Genomic DNA, 16,842 nt, shown 5'->3' on the forward strand with positions numbered 1-16,842 from the left:
ACTCCATTACGCAAGCAGTGAAAAGCCACCATTATTCTGGCTGCTCACACCTCACCATGGTCTAGTTGGGTAGAGATAGGTCCTGTGACACCCCTGGGCTACCAAAACCCAGTAAAACCCATGTGGACGTCGGGATATATAGGAGAAAGAAAAGTGCTCTTTTTCCCAATGGGAGAACTAAGATGGTGGTGACTACAACAACTGAGGGAGAAGAGAACTCCCATTTTCACGTCTTACCTACGGTAGATTGGAATCCTGGAAAACATCAACTCACCAGATTTCTCTAAGATCAAAAAAAGCAGCTGTACAAATTCACTCGGCAAGTGAATTCACTTTTGAAGATCTGGGCACTTTCTTGGTATGTGGCAACTAAGTGTAAGGCTGTGTTCACATCTTGTTTTTGTCCCACGTTTAACATACAGTATGTACATGACATACACGTTAAACAGATGCCTCAGGCTGATGCCATTCAGTGGCATTTGTCACTAGTGATGAGCGGCAAGGGAAATATTCCAATTTGCGATATTTTACGAATATTTGTTAGAATATTCATCATATATTCGAGAATTCGAGATTATTTTCTTGATCGCGAAAAATAGGCAATGTAATATTCGTGTAATGCACTCGAAATACAGGCGTGGGTCACTATAGCTACATTTTTCAAGCTGCTAGAGGTTTTCTGAGACTGGAGAAAATGGTTGGCACGGCAGAACATTACAATAGCTTTATATGCAGATAGAGTGCTCCAATATATTCGCGATTGCGAAATTGGCACCAATATTTTGTCGCAATATGTGCAACTTCACATTTTAACATGTCTGACTACTTATTAGTGATTGGTGCACTAAGTGTTGTGAACTTGTGACATCACAGCACTATATATGTATGTATGTATGTAGCATACATACATACATACATACAGCACTATGTACCGTATGTAGCATGGATGTATGGACAGCAGAACCTATCAGCTACACAATATCACTATCTAACCTACACTGACTATCTCCCACTAACTGTCTGTAACATATATATATATATATATATAAGCTAACTATCTAATGTAATGACACAGGAAAGCAGAGAGCACAGAAATAACACTGCTGTCTCTCTCAGATCTGCAAAATACTGCATACAAGGGCTGCTGGGGAGGTTCTTATATAGTAAGGGGTAGGCAACTTTCCTATTGGTTGCTAGGGATGTTGCTAAGCTCAGACAAAGACATTGCAGCCTTCTCATTGGCCCACAAGCAAGAAGGGAGTTTACAGTTGAAAGATACATCTAGAATATTCGAAATTATGAATATATATCACTATATTCAAAATACGAATTCTCGAATTGCCGATATTCGGGATTAATATTTGCTATTCGAATATTCGAGCCCAACACTATCTGTCACTATAGAGGTCCATTACAATTTTTTTTTTTTTCCGGGACTCTGCAGTATGGAAAGCGTATTTTACTATGCTTTTGCATCCTTCTGAATGTGGGACAAAAACATGATGTGAACAGCACCTTACCCACTGGACATATGTTTTTTTTACTGTAGATACACTGAATATTGCAGATTCTATAGTAACAGAGACTTTAACCTCTTCAGGACATAGGGCGTACAGGTACGCCCTTATGTCCTGGTACTTGAGGACACAGGGCGTACCTGTACGCCCTGTGTATTTTCTATCACTGCCGCGCAGCTGGCTTTTATCTATTGCGGCGGGGGCGGCAGACGGTGCCATCGGGTCCCCATGGGGCTTTGGGGGGAACCCGATGGCATGGAAGGCAGCGCGATGCCTTCCTGAGGCATCTGTGCTGCCTTCCGGTGACGAGCCTGTGAGATCCAGCCCCCTGGATCTCACAGGCCCCGGAAGCTGTATGAGTAATACACACAGTATTACTCATACAGCCAATGCATTCCAATACAGAAGTATTGGAATGCATTGTAAAGCATCAAACCCCCAAAAGTTCAAGTTTCAAAGTGGGACAAAAAATTAAGTGAAAAAATAAAGTTTTTCCCCCAAAAAATCCAAAGTTTCAAGTAAAAATAAACAAAAACGTAATTTTCCCCAAATAAAGTAAAAAAAAATTGGTAAAAAATAGGGGGGGGGGGGGGGGGAAGAAAAAATATTAGGTATCGCCGCGTTTGTATCGACCAGCTCTATATGCCCCCCAAAATAGTGCCAATCAAAGTGTCATCTCATCCCGCAAAAAATGAGACCCTACCTAAGATAGTCGCCCAAAAACTGAAAAAACTATGGCTCTCAGACTATGGAGACACTAAAACACGATTTTTTTTTTGTTTCAAAAATGATATTATTGTGTAAAACTTACATAAATAAAAAAAAGTATACATATTAGGTATCGCCGCGTCCGTATCGACCAGCTCTATAAAAATATCACATGACCTAACCCCTCAGATGAACACCGTAAAAAAATAAAAATAAAAACTGTGCTAAATAAACCATTTATTGTCACCTTACATCACAAAAAGTGTAATAGCAAGCGATAAAAAAGTCACACGCACCCCAAAATAGTGCCAATAAAACCGTCATCTCATCCCGCAAAAATCATTCCCTACCCAAGGTAATCGCCCAAAAACTGAAAAAATTATGGCTCTGAGACTATGGAAACACTAAAACATGATTTTTTTTGCTTCAAAAAGGAAATCATTGTGTAAAACTTACATAAATAAAAAAAGTATACATATTAGGTATCGCCGCGTCCGTGACAACCTGGTCTATAAAAATACCACATGATCTAACCTGTCAGATGAATTTTGTCAATAAAAAAAAATAAAAACGGTGCCAAAACAGCTATTTCTTGTTATCTTGCCTCACAAAAAGTGTAATATAGAGCAACCAAAAATCATTGTACCCTAAACTAGTACCAAAAAAACTTCCACCCTATCCCGTAGTTTCTAAAATGGGGTCACTTTTTTGGAGTTTCTACTCTAGGGGTGCATCAGGGAGGCTTCAAATGGGACATGGTGTAAAAAAAAAAAACAGTCCAGCAAAATCTGCCTTCCAAAAACCGTATGGCATTCCTTTCCTTCTGCGCCCTGCCGTGTGCCCATACAGCAGTTTACGACCACATATGCGGTGTTTCTGTAAACTACAGAATCTGGGCAATAAATATTGAGTATTATTTGGCTGTTAAGCCTTGCTTTGTTACTGGAAAAAATTGATTAAAATGGAAAATGTGCCAAAAAATTTAATTTCTGAAATTTCATCTCCATTTGCCAATAACTCTTATGGAACACCCAAATGGTTAACGACGTTTGTAAAATCAGTTTTGAATACCTTGAGGGGTGTAGTTTTTTAGATGGGGTCACTTTAATGGAGTTTCTACTCTAGGGGTGCATCAGGGGGGCTTCAATTGGGACATGGTGTCAAAAAAACCGTACAGCGGTTTACGACCACATATGGGGTGTTTCTGTAAACTATAGAATCAGGGCCATAAATATTGAGTTTGGTTTGGCTGTTAACCGTTGGTTTGTAACTGAATTTTTTTTATAAAAATGGAAAATCTGCCAAAAAAGTGAAATTTTGAAATTATATCTCTATATTACATTAATTCTTGTGGAACACCTAAAGGGTTAACGACGCTTGTAAAATCAGTTTTGAATACCTTGAGGGGTGTAGTTTCTAGAATGGGGTCATTTTTGGGTGGTTTCTATTATGTAAGCCTCGCAAAGTGACTTCAGACCTGAACTGGTCCCCAAAAATGGGTTTTTGAAAATTTCAGAAAAATTTCAAGATTTGCTTCTAAACTTCTAAGCCTTGTAACATCCCCCAAAAATCAAATATCATTCCCAAAATGATCCAAACATGAAGTAGACATATGGGGGATGTAAAGTAATAACTATTTTTGGAGGTATTACTATGTATTATAGAAGTAGAGAAATTGAAACTTGGAAATTTGCAATTTTGTTTACAAATTTTTGCTAAATTTGGTATTTTTTTTATAAATAAAAATTATTATTTTTTTACTTCATTTTACCAGTGTCATGAAGTACAATATGTGACGAAAAAACAATCTCAGAATGGCCTGGATAGGTCAAAGCGTTTTAAAGTTATCAGCACTTATAAGTGACAATGGTCAGATTTGCAAAAAATGGCCTGGTCCTAAGGAGAAATAAGGCTGTGTCCTTACGGGGTTAAATTTGAATTGCTGATATTTTCCTGTTATGCTGTTGACCTTCTCTCTGTACTGGTTTTGCCTAATATAGTAGTCTTGAGCTAGTCATTGCACTGCCCGACTATTGTGATGTACGGTGTGGGCCCCAGTCACTGTTTGTGGACCTATCAATAGCACATATGTGCAGTTCATATCATTTTATTGAATATATGAATTTATTGAATATATTAAGGGATCCACTGAATAATCATACAAGTTCAGGTTTATTTTTCTACCCCATGCTTCTGCCATATACACCCTTCTGCCATTCCATCTTCAAGACATAGTTGAAAACTGCAGCTGGCTAGCAGTATTTTGTGCTGAACTGTAGTATTTGGTTCTGCTGGGGCGGTGTTTTGTGTTACACTAAGGTATTTCTAGCCTCTGTCTACCTCTATTGTCTCTGCCAACTTGTGTAGCCCTTCTGTCAGTTTGGACCAATCTACAACATGGGGCCACTATTGTTTTTTTTTTCCAATGCCACTTTAAGTTCCCAGTCCACCATGATTACCTTTTCTATACTATACTACTTCTGGACTTTCCAGACTTTCCAAGATGTATTGGTGTTGCACGTGGTTCAGCGTTTTCTTTTCAAATTAGATCATTTTTCAAGACAGATGCAGTATCCATATGTGCCTCTTACAACTAATGAGGAGAAAGATCCCCAAGCCTTTGTTAGCTACAGGTGTAGCTGGCCAGCTAAGAGCTGTCCTAGGTTGCTAATATAGCTTATATGTTTATACAGCTAAACCTGCTAATAACCTTGATACAGTTCCTATGTTTGTGTGTTAAAGACAAATGCAGAGTTATTTACAGTGACTACATATTTGGATGTCATATAACTGTTATATATTGTGTTCACAGAAGCAGAAAAGATTATATGCCTTTAAGATTCATCATATAATGTAAGGTAAGCTAAATGACACTACAGAAACAACAGAAAGCATAGAGTTAAACTGTTGTTGCCTGGCAGGAGTTTTGACCAATCACAGCCAGCCTCACACACAGCAAGAGTTTTGACCAATCACAGCCAGACTCACACACAGCCTGTGTGGGAAATTCCGCTAGCCGGAGCTGCTAGAATCATTACACCAGAGGAGAGAAGCTGAAAAGACATTCACTCCACTAAGAGCTCTGTTTTATGGAAACAGAGAGGCCAAATAAGTATTTAAAACAGTTATATAATGTTCTTACTGTTAATATAGTGATTAGAACTGTATACTGAACCAGTTATATGTATGTTTACTTACAGTTCCACCAATTGCAAACTACAAATACCATACAAACAATTGCAACTTACAAAGTTCACAATCCAAATTCAAATTTCCTATTGCAATCCAAATTGCATACAACCATAACAGATCATACTTAACTAATCTGCAAATAGTTACTGCTAACTGCATACTGCAAATTGCACCCAAATTCAGCAAGTGAACTATTAGTTAGACCTCAGATATACCTCTCAGAGAGATCATAAAGTGCTTAAATAACTTAAAGTGACAGTACAGATACTCAAGAGAGAAATATATCCACCATTTTATGTTGAATGACAAGATTGAACAGTTGATATGATATCTTTTCAACACGTGTTATGTACATGGACTATCTACTGTGGAGGCGGCAGTGTTATATATGAAGAAAAGTTGAAGTTAATAAAGAAATTATTTCAAGCATTTGGTGTGCTCTTTTAACCTACTGTTTCCATAGAACGGCGCTAGAGGAATTACAGAGTAATAGACAGTCTGGTTAGACTAAGAAGTCAGAGATATCAGAATTCTTCTAATGCCACAGCGCAAAAGGTACTTCATAGTGCTGCGCTCAACTTGCACAGTAAAGAACGCATTAGAGCAGCGGAGTGCCAGCATATACCGCCACGCAGCAACTGTTCCCTGAGTGAGCAAGCAAAGACACCTCAGCGGAGCTACCATAGAGGCCATAGAACGTGTGCATTAGTCAAACTGCAGCTGTTTCTTAAAGTGGCAGAACGGCAAAGGCAAAATAGTCAGAGAAAGAGCGCCAACCCTCCTGCGATCCCTAGAGAGAGAAAGAGACGCATGGTGGGAGGCCAAAGTCCAGAGCTAGAGTGCCCGCACTGCTATCCACGGAGAGACCACGTACTGCAGCTAGCTAGTTTCCCGCCACTAGGCCCAAAGCCTGCAGCAGCGTATCCAAGCCAGCGCATCGCAAGTCGCACAAATAATCGCAAGTCAGCACAAAACATCGCAAGCAGCATAGCCAAGCCAGTGCATCGCAAGTCTGCACAGAGCATCGCAAGTCTGCACAGAGCATCGCAAGTCTGCACAGAGCATCGCAAGTCATCGCAGAGCATTGCAAGTCATCGCAGAGCATTGCAAGTCATCGCAGAGCATCGCAAGTCGTGCAGAGCATCGCATCATCAAGAAAAGACACGTCTCCTTTAAGACAGACATTTGTTCCTGCTCTTTAGAATAAGGTCAGAGCTTTCCTTATTTTTTTTTTTTCTCTTTCTTTTATTCATAATGGTCTTTTTTTTATTTCAATTTTATGAAAACATATACAAAAGTCACAAAAATACAAAAGTCCATTTTACACCAGTGAATATTATAGTAACATTTTATCCCAAATAGCCACCCCCCACCCTTGGAGAAAGAGAGAGAGGGACGGGGAAAAGAGAAAAAAAAAAGGAACATAAACATCCGGCCCTTGTATAACCATTTTTTCCATATTTCATCAATTTTTTCCTTTTTTTTCTGTATATCTCTGTCACCCTTTCCACTTTAATCAAATTAGCAACTGCTTCTCTCCACTGTCCCACTGTTGGCGGATCTTCATTTACACATTTCCTAAGTATAAGGAGTCTAGCTTGAAATAGTACTTTACCCAAAACCAATCTTGTCTCTTTATTTAACTTCAGATGTTTAGTTGCCCCTAATATGCAGACTACTGGGGCTTCAAAAACTTGAACATCCAAAAACACTGATACAATGTCTACTATTTCTTTCCATTACCTAAAAAGTCTAGGGCATCTCCAAAAACAGTGTATAAGATCTGCATTCTCTCCCCTACATTTTGGGCACTTGTCAGAAGTTCTCACACCCATTCTCTTTAACACCCAAGGAGATCGGTGTAGCCTATGCACTATAGAAAACTGAGATATCTTCTGTGAACCCCTTTCCGACATCATAGTATAACTTCTAAGAGCGTCTTTCCATTTCTCTTCCGTAAAAGACTGAAGTTCTTTTTCCCATTTTCCTCTAGCAGGTATTATAATCCGTTTTTTTTCCCCTTCCATCAAAATCCCGTATCTTTTTGCGGTTATTCCTCTTTTTTCTCCTTCGTTGGTAAATTTATCTATTCTGTCTGATTGTTCCTTTCTGTATTTATCTACATGCACCGCTGTCTTCAAGGCATTTTTAAGCAGGAAATATTTATAGATATCCTTTTGGGGAATCCCAAACTCCCTAACCAGGGTATTAAAATCCTTCAGTTTATCTTCCTCAAATACTTGACCTAAATATTTCATCCCCTTTTTTTCCCAGTCTATATAAAGCCTAATCGTTTGCAATTCCTTTAAATTAAAATTTTTCCAAATAGGTGTATACTGCAAATAACCTTTAATCTCAAATATTTTTTTTTACTTCCACCCACATATACAGTCTTGTGAAAAAATTAGGACACCCTTTGAAAGCATGTGGTTTTTTGTAACATTTTTAATAAATGGTTATTTCATCTCCGTTTCAACAATACAGAGAGATTAAAGTAATCCGACTAAACAAAGAAAACTGAAGAAAAGTCTTTTCAAGATCTTCTGTAAATGTCATTCTACAAAAATGCCTATTCTAACTGAGGAAAAAGATAGGACACCCTTGCCCCTAATAGCGAGTGTTACCTCCTTTGGCTGAAATAACTGCAGTGAGACGGTTCTTGTAGCCATCTACCAGTCTTCGACATCGGTCTGAGGAAATTTTACCCCACTCCTCAATGCAGAACTTTTTCAGCTGTGAGATGTTTGAGGGGTTTCTTGCACGTACAGCCCTTTTCAAGTCACCCCACAGCATCTCAATGGGATTCAAATCTGGACTTTGACTTGGCCATTCCAGGACTCTCCATTTCTTCTTTTTCAGCCAATCTTTGGTTGATTTACTAGTATGTTTTGGGTCATTGTCATGTTGCATGGTCCAGTTCCGCTTCAGCTTTAATTTTCTAACTGATGGTCTCACATGTTCTTCAAGCACCTTCTGAAACACAGTAGAATTCATCGTGGATTCTATGATGGTGAGCTGACCAGGTCCTGCTGCAGCAAAGCAGCCCCAAACCATGACACTTCCACCTCCATGCTTCACAGTTGGTATGAGGTTCTTTTCTTGGAATGCTGTGTTTGGTTTACGCCAAACATGTCCTCTGCTGTTGTGTCCAAATAATTCAATTTTGGACTCATCTGTCCAAAGAACATTATTCCAGAAGTCCTGGTCTTTGTCAACTTTATCGCTGGCAAATGTCAGTCTGGCCTCGATGTTTCTCTTGGAAAGCAAAGGTTTCCTCCTTGCACACCTCCCATGCAAGTTAAACTTGTACAGTCTCTTTCTGATTGTAGAGGCATGTACTTCTACATCAACAGTAGCCAGAGCCTGCTGTAGTTCTCGAGATGACACTTTAGGGTTTTTGGATACCTCTTTTAGCATCTTGCGGTCTGCTCTTGGGGTGAACTTGCTGGGGCGACCAGTCCTGGGCATGTTGGCAGTTGTTTTGAAAGCCCTCCACTTGTAGACTATCTTCCGGACAGTGGAATGGCTGATTTCAAAATCTTTTGAGATCTTTTTAAATCCCTTCCCAGACTCATAGGCTGCTACAATCTTTTTTCTGAAGTCCTCTGACAGCTCTTTTGCTCTCACCATGGTGCTCACTCTCACTTCAACAGTCAGGAGCACACCAAACTAAATGTCTGAGGTTTAAATAGGCCAAGCCTCATTCAACATGCAGAGTAACGATCTACTAATTATGTGCACCTGGTGTGATATACCTGTGTGAGATCTGAGCCAATTTAAGAGGGAATACATGTGAGGGTGTCCTATCTTTTTCCTCAGTTAGAATAGGCATTTTTGTAGAATGACATTTACAGAAGATCTTGAAAAGACTTTTCTTCAGTTTTCTTTGTTTAGTTGGATTACTTTAATCTCTCTGTATTGTTGAAACGGAGATGAAATAACCATTTATTAAAAATGTTACAAAAAACCACATGCTTTCAAAGGGTGTCCTAATTTTTTCACATGACTGTACTCCGTTGAATTCAATATTCTATTTCCTATAATTTTTTTCCCCAGTGTACCTGATTCCAATACCTCTAAGTGATTCCACTCCACTCTCCAACCCAATTTATTTAATTCCTGCCTTTCCACTAAACCATTCAAACTACCTTTTATCTGACTGTATTGTGTTATTAAATAATAAAAAAAAAAAACAGTTAGGAACAGCTAATCCACCCTCTCTTACTGGGAGCTGAAGCACTTCTTTCTTTATCCTAGGGATAGCACCTTTCCAAATAAAATCCCCCATTAAACTATCTAATAACTTAAAAATCTGGGGCATTTTGTAGGACATACAGTATTTTTGGAAGAAAAATCATTTTTATTAGGTTTACCCGACCCTGAATTGACAACGGTAATCTTTTCCAAATATGTATTTTAGTTCTAAGTTCTTTTATTACAGGGAGTACATTTAACTTTTCATATTCTTCTATATTTCTGGAGATTTGTATACCTAAATATTTAAAACTCTCGTGTTTCTCAAGCACATGCACCCTTGAGTCCCTCTGTGATTGCCCATCTCCTAATAACATCATATGGGATTTCCCCCAGTTAATATTTAAACCAGAAAAAAACTAAAAACGTATCTATTATATCTATTACTCTATTGAACTGATCCCCAGTGTTGTGCATAAATAATAAAATATCGTCAGCGTACATTAATAATTTTTCATCTCCTTCCACATATTGAAAACCTTTACACTCCCTATCATTTCTTATTATACTTGCCAAGGGCTCAATTGCAATAGTAAATAGTAATGGGGAGAGAGGGCATCCCTGCCTAGTGCACCGTTAAAGGACAAGAGGCAGGGACAAGCTCCCATCCACCATCACCCTAGACCTCGGATTGGAATATATAAGTTGGATCCATCTTATAAATCCCTCCCCTATGCCAACCCTTTTCAAAACTGCTCATAAATAGAGTGGAGCGAACACCTGGATGTTCGGGTTCGAGAAGTTCGGCCGAACTTCCCGGTAATGTTCGGGTTCGGGATCTGAACTCGACCCGAACTTCGCCCCGAACCCGAACCCCATTGAAGTCAATGGGGACCCGAACTTTTCGGCACTAAAAAGGCTGTAAAATAGCCCAGGAAAGGGCTAGAGGGCTGCAAAAGGCAGCAAAATGTAGGTAAATCCCCTGCAAACAAATGTGGATAGGGAAATTAATTAAAATAAAAATAAAATAAATTAAAATTAACCAATATCAATTGGAGAGAGGTCTCATGGCAGAGAATCAGGCTTCATGTCATAGCAGAGAATCAGGCTTCAAGTCATAGCAGAGAATCAGGCTTCATGTCATAGCAGAGAATCAGGCTTCAAGTCATAGAAGAGAATCAGGCTTCATGGTATAGCAGAGAATCAGGCTTCACGTCACCCACCACTGGAACAGGCCATTGTCAGATATTTAGGCCCCGGCAACCAGACAGAGAAGAGAGGCCCATAGCAGAGAATCAGGCTTCATGTCATAGCAGAGAATCAGGCTTCAAGTCATAGCAGAGAATCAGGCTTCAAGTCATAGCAGAGAATCAGGCTTCATGGTATAGCAGAGAATCAGGCTTCACGTCACCCACCACTGGAACAGGCCATTGTCAGATATTTAGGCCCCGGCACCCAGACAGAGGAGAGAGGTCCCATAGCAGAGAATCAGGCTTCATGTCATAGCAGAGAATCAGGCTTCAAGTCATAGCAGAGAATCAGGCTTCATGTCATAGCAGAGAATCAGGCTTCACGTCACCCACCACTGGAACAGTCTATTGTCAGATATTTAGGCCCCGACACCCAGACAGAGGAGAAAGGTCCCATAGCAGAGAATCAGGCTTCAAGTCATAGCAGAGAATCAGGCTTCAAGTCATAGCAGAGAATCAGGCTTCTCGTCACCCAACACTGGAACAGGCCATTGTCAAATATTTAGGCCCCTGCACCCAGACAGAGGAGAGATGTCCCATAGCAGAGAATCAGGCTTCATGTCATAGCAGAGAATCATGCTTCATGTCACCCAACACTGGAACAGTCCACTCTCAGATATTTTTAGGCCCCGGCACCCAGACAGAGGAGAGAGGTCCCATAGCAGAGATTCAGGCTTCATATCATAGCAGAGAATCAGGCTTCATGTCACCCAACACTGGAACAGGCCACTGTCAGATATTTTTAGGCCCGGCACCCAGACAGAGGAGAAAAGTCCCATAGCAGAGATTAAGGCTTCATGTCATAGCAGAGAATCAGGATTCATGTCACCCAACACTGTAACAGGCCACTGTCAGATATTTTTAGGCCCCGGCACCCAGACAGAGGAGAGAGGTCCCATAGCAGAGAATCAGGTTTCATGTCATAGCAGAGAATCAGGCTTCATGTCACCCAACACTGGAACAGGCCATTGTCAGATATTTTTAGGCCCCGGCACCCAGACAGAGGAGAGATGTCTCATAGCAGAGAATCAGGCTTCATGTCATAGCAGAGAATCAGGCTTCATGTCACCCACCACTGGAACAGGCAACTGTCAGATATTTCTAGGCCCCGGCACCCAGACAGAGGAGAGAGGTCCCATAGCAGAGATTCAGGCTTCATGTCATAGCAGAGAATCAGGCTTCATGTCACCCAACACTGGAACAGGCCACTGTCAGATATTTTTAGGCCCCGGCACCCAGACAGAGGAGAGAGGTCCCATAGCAGAGAATCAGGCTTCATGTCATAGCAGAGAATCAGGCTTCAAGTCATAGCAGAGAATCAGGCTTCAATTCATAGCAGAGAATCAGGCTTCACGTCACCCAACACTGGAACAGGCCATTGTCAGATATTTAGGCCCCGGCACCCAGACAGAGAAGAGATGTCCCATAGCAGAGAATCAGGCTTCATGTCATAGCAGAGAATCAGGCTTCATGTCACCCACCACTGGAACAGGCCATTGTCAGATATTTTTAGGCCCCGGCACCCAAACAGAGGAGAGAGGTCCCATAGCAGAGAATCAGGCTTCATGTCATAGCAGAGAATCATGCTTCATGTCACCCAACACTGGAACAGGCCACTCTCAGATATTTTTAGGCCCCGGCACCCAGACAGAGGAGAGAGGTCCCATAGCAGAGATTCAGGCTTCATGTCATAGCAGAGAATCAGGCTTCATGTCACCCAACACTGGAACAGGCCACTGTCAGATATTTTTAGTGCCCGGCACCCAGACAGAGGAGAGAGGTCCCATAGCAGAGATTCACGGCTTCATTTCATAGCAGAGAATCAGGCTTCATGTCACACAACCCTGGAACAGGCCACTGTCAGATATTTTTAGGCCCCTGTACCCAGACAGAGGAGAGAGGCCCATTGCAGAGAATCAGGCTTCAAGTCATAGCAGAGAATCAGGCTTCAAGTCATAGCAGAGTATCAGGCTTCACGTTACCCACCACTGGAACAGGCCATTGTCAGATATTTTTAGGCCCCAGCACCCAGACAGAGGAGAGAGGTCCCATAGCAGAGAATCAGGCTTCATGTCATAGCAGAGAATCATGCTTCATGTCACCCAACAATGGAACAGGCCACTGTCAGATATTTTTAGGCCCCGGCACCCAGACAGAGGAGAGGTTCATTCAACTTTGGGTTGCCCCGCAATATAATGGTAAAATGAAAATAAAAAAAGTGCCCTGGAGTACAATAATATATGGTTAATGGGAGGTAGTTACAAATGTCTAATCTGCACAAGGGATGGACAGGTCCTGTGGGATCCATGCTTGGTTCATTTTTATGAACGTCAGCTTGTCCACATTGGCTGTAGACAGGCGGCTGCGTATGTCTGTAATGACGCCCCCTGCCGTGCTGAATACACGTTCAGACAAAACGCTGGCCGCCGGGCAGGCCAGCACCTCCAAGGCATAAAAGGCTAGCTCTAGCCACGTGGACAATTTGGAGACCCAGAAGTTGAATGGGGCCGAACCATCAGTCAGTACGTGGAGGGGTGTGCACAGGTACTGTTCCACCATGTTAGTGAAATGTTGCCTCCTGCTAACACGTTCCTTATCAGGTGGTGGTGCAGTTAGCTGTGGCGTGGTGACAAAACTTTTCCACATCTCTGCCATGCCCTCAGAGGAGCTGGCCGTGACACAGCTGCGTTGGCGACCTCTTGTTCCTCCTCTGCCTTCGCCTTGGGCTTCCACTGGTTCCCCTGTGACATTTGGGAATGCTCTCAGTAGCGCGTCTACCAATGTGCGCTTGTACTCGCGCATCTTCCTATCACGCTCCAGTGCAGGAAGTAAGTTGGGCACATTGTCTTTGTACCGGGGATCCAGCAGGGTGGCAACCCAGTAGTCCCCACACGTTAAAATGTGGGCAACTCTGCTGTCGTTGCGCAGGCACTGCAGCATGTAGTCGCTCATGTGTGCCAGGCTGCCCAGAGGTAAGGACAAGCTGTCCTCTGTGGGAGGCGTATCGTCATCATCCTGCGTTTCCCCCCAGCCACGCACCAGTGATGTGCCCGAGCTGCGTTGGGTGCCACCCCGCTGTGAACATGCTTCATCCTCATCCTCCTCCACCTCCTCCTCATCCTCGTCCTCCAGTAGTGGGCCCTGGCTGGCCACATTTGTACCTGGCCTCTGCTGTTGCAAAAAACCTCCCTCTGAGTCACTTCGAAGAGACTGGCCTGAAAGTGCTAAAAATTACCCCTCTTCCTCCTCCTCCTCCTGGGCCACCTCCTCTTCCATAATCACCCTAAGTGTTTTCTCAAGGAGACATAGAAGTGGTATTGTAACGCTGATAACAGCTTCATCGCCACTGGCCATGTTGGTGGAGTACTCGAAACAGCGCAACAGGGCACACAGGTCTCGCATGGAGGCCCAGTCATTGGTGGTGAAGTGGTGCTGTTCCGCAGTGCGACTGACCCGTGCGTGCTGCAGCTGAAACTCCACTATGGCCTGCTGCTGCTCGCACAGTCTGTCCAGCACGTGCAAGGTGGAGTTCCACCTGTTGGGCACGTCGCATATGAGGTGGTGAGTGGGAAGGCCGAAGTTACGCTGTAGCGCAGACAGGCGAGCAGCGGCAGGATGTGAACGCCGGAAGCGTGCACAGATGGCCCGCACTTTATGCAGCAGCTCTGACATGTAGGGGGAGTTGTGAATGAACTTCTGCACCACCAAATTCAGCACATGCGCCAGGCAAGGGATGTGCGTCAAACCGGCTAGTCCCAGAGCTGCAACGAGATTTCGCCCATTATCGCACACCACCAGGCCGGGCTTGAGTCTCACCGGCAGCAACCACTCGTCGGTCTGTTGTTCTATACCCCGCCACAACTCCTGTGCAGTGTGGGGCCTGTCCCCCAAACATATGAGTTTCAGAATGGCCTGCTGACGTTTACCCCGGGCTGTGCTGAAGTTGGTGGTGAAGGTGTGTGGCTGACTGAATGAGCAGGTGAAAGAAGAGGAGGAGGAAGCCGAGTAGGAGGAGGAGGCAACAGGAGGCAAATAATGTTGCCCTGCGATCCTTGGCGGCGGAAGGACGTGCGCCAAACAGCTCTCCGCCTGGTGCCCAGCCGCCACTACATTTACCCAGTGTGCAGTTAGGGAGATATAGTGTCCCTGGCCGTGCTTACTGGTCCACGTATCTGTGGTTAGGTGGACCTTGCCACAGATGGCGTTGCGCAGTGCACACTTGGTTGTGCAGGGAAGGCACGGCTCTTTTGGAGAAGTAGTGGCGGCTGGGAACAACATACTGTGGGACAGCAAGCGACATGAGCTGTTTGAAGCTGTCTGTGTCCACCAGCCTGAATGACAGCATTTCATAGGCCAGTAGTTTAGAACTGCTGGCATTCAGGGCCAGGGATCGAGGGTGGCTAGGTGGGAATTTACGCTTTCTCTCAAATGTTTGTGAGATGGAGAGCTGAACGCTGCCGTGTGACATGGTTGAGATTCTTGGTGACGGAGGTGGTGGTGTTGGTGGTACATCCTTTGTTTGCTGGGCGGCAGGTGTAAACGTTCCTCCAGAGGCGGAGGAAGAGGCCGAGGCGGCAGCAGCAGAAGAGGTAGCAGGGGGAGCCTGAGTTAGTTCCTTGTTTTTAAGGTGTTTACTCCACTGCAGTTCATGCTTTGCATGCAGGTGCCTGGTCATGCAGGTTGTGCTAAGGTTCAGAACGTTAATGCCTCGCTTCAGGCTCTGATGGCACAGCGTGCAAACCACTCGGGTCTTGTCGTCAGCACATTGTTTGAAGAAGTGCCATGCCAGGGAACTCCTTGAAGCTGCCTTTGGGGTGCTCGGTCCCAGATGGCGGTGGCCAGTAGCAGACGTACTCTCTTGGCGGCGGGTGTTCTGCTTTTGCCCACTGCTCCCTCTTTTGCTACGCTGTTGGCTCGGTCTCACCACTGCCTCTTCCTCAGAATTCTGAAAGTCAGTGGCATGACCTTCATTCCATGTGGGGTCTAGGACCTCATCATCCCCTGCATCGTCTTCCACCCAGTCTTCCTCCCTGACCTCCTGTTCAGTCTGCACACTGCAGAAAGACGCAGCAGTTGGCACCTGTGTTTCGTCATCATCAGAGACGTGCTGAGGTGGTATTCCCATGTCCTCATCATCAGGAAACATAAGTGGTTGTGCGCCAGTACATTCTATGTCTTCCACCGCTGGGGAAGGGCTAGGTGGATGCCCTTGGGAAACCCTGCCAGCAGAGTCTTCAAACAGCATAAGAGACTGCTGCATAACTTGAGGCTCAGACAGTTTCCCTGATATGCATGGGGGTGATGTGACAGACTGATGGGCTTGGTTTTCAGGCGCCATCTGTGCGCTTTCTGCAGAAGACTGGGTGAAAGATAATGTGAACGTGCTGGATCCACTGTCGGCCACCCAATTGACTAATGCCTGTACCTGCTCAGGCCTTACCATCCTTAGAATGGCATTGGGCCCCACCAAATATCGCTGTAAATTCTGGCGGCTACTGTGACCTGAGGTATTTGGTTCACTAGGACGTGTGGCTGTGGCAGAACGGCCACGTCCTCTCCCAGCACCAGAGGGTCCACTAACACCACCACGACCATGTCCGCGTCCGCGTCCCTTACTAGATGTTTTCCTCATTGTTACCGTTCACCACAATAAGAAAAAAAATATTTGGCCCAATGTATTGAATTCAAATTCAAGCCTTTTTTTTACAGGCACCTAACACTATCTGGCTATCTATTTAGGTACCGTATTACACTAATACAGGCACACCAGTAATGACAGATTTAGCTGAATATAAATTGTAGGCCTAGTATTTAGGCCCTGGATGACAGGTATCCCTTTTACGGACAGAATTAGACTTGGAAATGCACGGTAGCGTGTGAAGTTATTGAGGATGACTCCGCACCTTCAATCTAATATACCCTTTTATGGATAGATTTAACCTTGGCCTGATACAGCAGAAACCACTGATTTAGGGAATTGC

The sequence above is a fragment of the Bufo bufo genome, chromosome 1 (genome assembly GCF_905171765.1).
Source record: "Bufo bufo chromosome 1, aBufBuf1.1, whole genome shotgun sequence".
Classification (NCBI taxonomy): domain Eukaryota; kingdom Metazoa; phylum Chordata; class Amphibia; order Anura; family Bufonidae; genus Bufo; species Bufo bufo.